This window comes from Austrofundulus limnaeus, unplaced genomic scaffold, assembly GCF_001266775.1.
Source record: "Austrofundulus limnaeus strain Quisiro unplaced genomic scaffold, Austrofundulus_limnaeus-1.0 Scaffold61, whole genome shotgun sequence".
In the NCBI taxonomy this organism is placed as follows: Eukaryota; Metazoa; Chordata; class Actinopteri; order Cyprinodontiformes; family Rivulidae; genus Austrofundulus; species Austrofundulus limnaeus.
Genome location: NW_013952463.1, coordinates 1,268,494 through 1,274,771, shown reverse-complemented (window position 1 = coordinate 1,274,771; position 6,278 = coordinate 1,268,494).

Here is a 6,278-nt window from a genome sequence, read left to right as displayed (position 1 = left end):
GTCTGTCGTCATATTTCTCTTTTTGAATCTTGGTTTGAGCTGATCTACAAGCTTTAAATATTTGTAGCTTTTGTCAAGAACTTTATTTCAGTCTAGAAACATTTCCTGTATTGGGCACAGCTAATCAAAAAGTTCAGTTCACTAATCCACTAAACAAGAATCTAAGATAAAAGAGTGAAAGCTAATGCTAACCGCTAGATGATGTCCCACGTCTTCATCTCCTCCCAGAAGAAGACCGGTGGGACTGACACAAACCTATTGTTAGTTTTCTATTGGTTTAATTTGAAGGTGGGATCATCTGAGGCAAATCAGCCAATCCAAACCCGAGTTCCAGCTCTGTCTAACTAGTGATACAACTAGTCTTTGTCGTCGACTCACTCTGTTTTAAATGGCTAGGATTAAATCTCACAAAAGAAGGGTTCACCTTGCGAGTGGTGGAATTGGTYTGTTTAAGTGAGTGGCGAGGAGAATTCATCCAGTGCTAACCACATACATCTGGATGTTATGTCCTATCTTCCCCTAAGGAATTAACTTACAACAGTGATCGAGGCTAAATTTTCCTTAGACACACCCATTACCTGCGGCTCCTCCTCTTTATTGACAATTGCTCTTTGAATCCGACTGGAAATTCTTCTGTGTATTTAGACTAGTAATTCACAAGGATAAGAATCCTTAATGTTGTTGTTATAACTCACTCTTGTACCTTTTTAACACTTGTAGAAGAAAATGGACTTCAATGATAGAATGTCCATTCGTGGTTTTAGAATTTTCTATTTGCTTGTATTTATTTGTGCAGAAAACGCGGGTTACTATGACGGAGTATAAGGCCACAAAACGAGATTTTTTTTAAATTGCGAGAATAAAGTCATAATATTACGACATTAAAGTAGTTGTATAAAAATAAAATCATAATATTACGAGATCAAAGTTGTTATATCACGAGATTAAAGTCGTTACGAGAAAAATGTCATAAAATTGTAGCCTTTACATGAAAAAACATGCAGTTATCACTGCATTCAAATGAGAAATGTTGAATAATTTGTCAGTTTGTTCTTTAGTATTGCTATAAATAAATAGTTAATGTTTTAGCACGTTAGCATCAACTTATAAGTAGATTGGCTGTTGTGCAAATGACTATAAACTGAAGCTGTATTGTAATTAATAGATGCATTGACAGATTTAGTCGTCACAAAGCTAATTTGGATGAAAGCATATTAATCTAACAGTGACGAGTCATCACGGACTACTGTATAAACACAGACACATGGCTGTACATGGCAGATGTGAGGAAATGAAACGAGGAACGGGAATTACACGTCATGATTGACTTTTTTTCTCGTAATATTACGACTTTAATCTCGTAAAATTATGACTATTCTCATAAAATTACGACTTTAATCTCATAATAATAATAAAAATCTCGTGTGGCCCTAATACTCCATCGTAGGTTACAGACAAATCATAGTTTAACCTTTTCTGGATCAAGTTTGTATTTTTTTTAAGCTAGCCAAACAAGAAGTAGCATACTTTCTTTACCATATTTTATATGTAGGCTAGTCAGCTTTTTTAAATATTGTTAAATGTTATTTTATTTACTTTTGAATCTATTTTTGATTTAGCAGCTAAAGATGCTACACGCTCACACACCGTGCCTGACACATCCAGCACTGCCTGCAAAAGGGAGAGTTTTTATTTTTAATCAGAATAAAAAGTTTTACAACTTGTGAATTTTGTAGTGGACTTAGAAGTTAGCAGAGCCTATTTTAGTTGAAGCAAATCAGTTTAACAGAGTTAAACAAAGTTATAGAAAAAAAAAGCCAATCTGCTAAATATGAAGCTAGTTCCATTATTAGCAGATTAGTGGAACTGTTGCCACTACTGAACATGTCCTGTAACAGCATCAGTCAGACTGACCTAACAGCTTTGTTTAATGTAAAACCTGCTCAAGCTTCTCTGAGCTTGATGAGACATTTTCAAAATATTGACTCAGTTTTATGTTTTTTAGCATTGCCTCTGGAAGCCATTGATTCTTTGCCATTTATTTGTAAATAATAAATCAGATAACATGTATTAAAGCAGTGATTCTAAACGTGTTGAAGTCCAGAAGTGAAAGCTGCTGGTCAGAAGCAGTGACTGGTTGCTGGACTGGTTGTTTACTCTGGAGGCAGGATTCTGGACTCAGGTTCTTCACCACAGGATCTGTTGGTCTCAGATGTTCCAGCTGGTCTGAGTCCACTCTGTTCTTGCAGCACTTTTAACTTTGTATTTAGTTAAAAAGTAGAGATCTGACATCTCCCAAGCATGAACCAGTTCTTTTCCCATCCTGAGTTACTCAGACACGAACATTTAATTTGGAAGATTTTGAGATTTCATTTGTCTTAATAAATCCTAAACTTTATCTTGACTGCAGCTGGTTAAATATAAACATTTTCAGTCATCAGGAATCAAACAAACAACCTAAGTATTGATAACTCTGCTCTCATGTTTCACTTTTTTTTAATGAAGCAGTGTTAAAGTTTACCATCATTGCAGTTGATGAAATGGATTCCTCTCAGCTGCCTCCTCATCTTTGTCAACAGTTTGTTCTGATCTTGAAACACTTTTCTGCTCACATTTCGGTTTCCTCTGAACTAAAAAAGCTGAAGTATTTCTGAGGATTTGATCCGACATAAAGTCGACAAACAGCTTCTGGTTTTCCGAGACAACCTGATCTCACCTCGACTGGTGTGTCCAATTCTAATGACGCTGGGACGTTGTGTAAAACATAAAAACAATACAGTGGTTTCCAAATCCTTTTTTTCCCTATAATCAGTTATAAAGACAAGATATTTATGTTCAAACAGATAAACTTTATTGTGTTTTTTGTTTCAAATATTCACTCATTTTGAAGTTGATGCCTGCAACACTATGAAGAAATTTTGTAACTGATGAATTGAATATTAGATTCAGTTTTGTATTTTATACTTTCTGATCATTTCAGTCTGTAAGGTTGAAGCTGACAAAGAGTTGGTGTGTTATCATGTGTTCTTTCTCTTAGCCTAAACAAAACTGAGTGACGTTCTGACGTCTGACGTAAAAGGTAACACCTCTGAGGTGTAACCAGGAAGGGATAAACATTATAAGCTCAATTCATTATTATAGTAGTGAGAAGTTGTCAGTGTTTTTTGCAGAGTGTCTGCTCAGAGCAGAGCTCCCGTGTTTGTTTTGGTTTGGCCCAAGGTTGTACGCTGAGGCCTGTGCTGCTGAGAGCTGAATGAAGCTGATTGGAGTCAGAGAACTGAAATAAAGTTTTTAACAAGAAATCCAGCTGAATCCTGTTTATTCGGACATACCATATTAAAACACGTATTTCTTACAATTACATTCCAAAGAAGCTGGAAGAAGAGAATATTTAACACTGTGTTACATCAGCTTTCCTTTTAACAACACTCAGTAAGTGTTAGGGAACTGAGGACACTAATTATAAAAGCTTTGTAGCTGGAATTCTTTCCCATTCTTGCTTGTTGCTCAGCAGTCCAGGGTCTCTGTTGTATTTTGTGCTTCATAATGTGCAACACATTTTCAGTGGGAGATAGGTCTGGACTGCAGGCAGGCCAGTCTAGTACCTTCACTCTCACTCTGAAGCCACGCTGTTGTAACAAGTGCAGAATGTGTCTTCATTGTCTTGCTGAAATAAGGACGTTCCTGAAAATGATGTCACTTGAATGGCAGCATACATTGCGCCAAATCCTGTATGTTGCTTTCAGCATTAAGATCTGCAGGTTAGCCATGCTACGAATGCACCCCCATACCATCAGAGATGCTGGCTTTAGATTTCTGTGCCGATGATATTCTGGACAGTCTTTTTTTTTTTTTTGGCCCGAAGGTCACGTCCATTTGAAATGTGGACTCTTCAGACCACAGGACACTTTTCCACTTTGTGTCAGTCCATCTCAGATGAGTTCAGGTCCAGAGAAACCAGCAGTGTTTCTGGGTGTTGTTGACATGCATGGTAGTTTTTAACTTGCACTTGTAGATGTAGTGACYACCAAATTACTCACAGGGTTGCCACACCYTGGTCAACATCAAATTCAAGGACTTTTCCAGTACCAGTTTCCTCAAGTTCAAGAACCACACTTGACGGCAATTACCTACTGGTACCCAATGTTACCAATAAACAGGTTTAATTTCATGTAAATTTAATGAAAACTGAACAACATAGAAGTTGTTGAGTCAGAATCAATGAAAGAAAGTGGATTAAATGTACACCCTACATTTATATCCACAATACATGAACAAGTAATTATATCCTGRGAGGTTTGGCAGCTCAGTTTGGGAGGAGGGGATGTGAACATGTCCAGACCCTCGGTGAGGACAGGAGGAGCTGTGGTGCTCTCACCTGGGCCCAGAAAGAATGACCCACCCTGCTCTGCTCTGATTGGGTAAAACTATGACTATGGCTCATGTTATTTGTTGAAAGCCTTACCGTAATCCTGAGTTATCCACTGCAACAAATGTAAGTTATTTTACTTTTTTTACAGAGGATGAAAATCAGTTATGTGAATAGAGAACTTCACTCTCCAAAAAGCATTCAAGGACAAGTGTAATTTTTGGCTGTTTTCACAAACTTTCAAGGACAGTTAAAGTTTTTTCCCTTCAAATTCACAAACTTTCCAGGATTTCAAGGACCCGTGGGAACCTGTCCTCACCATGCATGATGGATTCCACCCCAAATCAGTGTCTACAGGCTATACATTAAGCACACAGGAGGCAAAGGCCTGGGGAACATCAGAGCCACCATCCAAGATTAAATATCCAAGCTCCAAAAACACACCAGGAAGACAGCCCCAAGAGACGAGGTGCTCAATAAATGTCTCAGAGAACTGAAAAGAGCTGAAAAAACAATCAAAGGAAAACACCCTGCATGTGATGTACCACAGACAGGTAACTGAAGTGGCCGATCTGACMAAATGGCTGAAGAGTGCCGGACTGAAGGACGGCACACTGCAGCACAAGAGTCGACACCAACGACTGTGTGTTACTGGAAGTTTTCAGACTTTTATTGTGATCCATTTGAAAAAAGGTTTTACAAAAGGTAACATTCAATTTTTACAACAATTCTTTAAAAAAATTACTTAAAATAAGGTTTTGATACAACAAATTCAACTAATAATGGCTTCTATAAACAAGGTGAAAACAAGATAATATACATTTAAATGAATGCTACAAACGGAGAAAAAGATTAAATTAAAAAAAAATGGCATGATTGTTTTTCCTTTTGCGTGACATCTGACCAAACCGGAGCAGTTACTGTAAAAATCATTCTACATTTGGTGTCGGGCCGGAATGTCGGACGACAGCTGCAGACTTCCTGTTCCTGGTTTATCCTTGAGGCGACGTTAGTGTGATCTCCTCCTGCAGCTGGGAACGAATCTTTACAGAGACTGAAAGCTTCAGGATCACCGTTAACATGGCTCTGGTTTTAGATGAGACCCAGATTAGCAAAGACAATGGAAAAAAATAAATGATACAATATACATTTACAACATAAAAATAAGCAACAAAAGGTGTTTTCATACATGAACAGAGGAAGGTGTGCTCAGGACGRCAGTCTGCTGGAAGAAGCTGCTCTTTCTCACAACTTCTCAGCTGTTTTTTCTCCAAATGAGGTGAAAAAGTCCAGCTCAGTCACCAGCAGCAGCCGTCCCGCTCACACCCCCTGCTGTCAGCAGAGCGTCCCTGCAGTGCTGACTGTTTAGTGACGTGAGCAGCTTTTACCTTTAACAGAAAGACTGGAGCAGAACGACCCACTTTGAGGCGGCGGTACCAGACTAATACCTGGAAACTGATACAAAAGATCAACGATTTATTTCCAGACTCGAGCTGAACGATGTTAGTGCTATCATCTATATCACCTGTGGAGAGTCAAATATATTAGTTTTGCTTCTCCTTCTAAACCTGCAACAGGTCCTGTTTCCAGTCTTTCTGTTAAACTCAGGAGCTGCTGCTCAACTAAAAAGTTGGATTATTCCTTTAAAAACAAACACATGGTTGATGGCAGCAAACAGTTAACGTTTACACTGCTTCAAACTGCGCGCTCAAGTTTTCTACTTCCTCTTCCTGCTTTCCCCAAGAACACGTTCGTCTCTGAGTTGGGATGCACCGATAGAGTTTTTCAAACAGAGTACAAGTACATGCCGATACTGAGTACCGATACCAGTAATTACCAGTGAAGTGCTGTCAGGTGTGGCATGACTAGGGTTGGGCAATATTGGCAAAAGAATTAATCATGATTAATT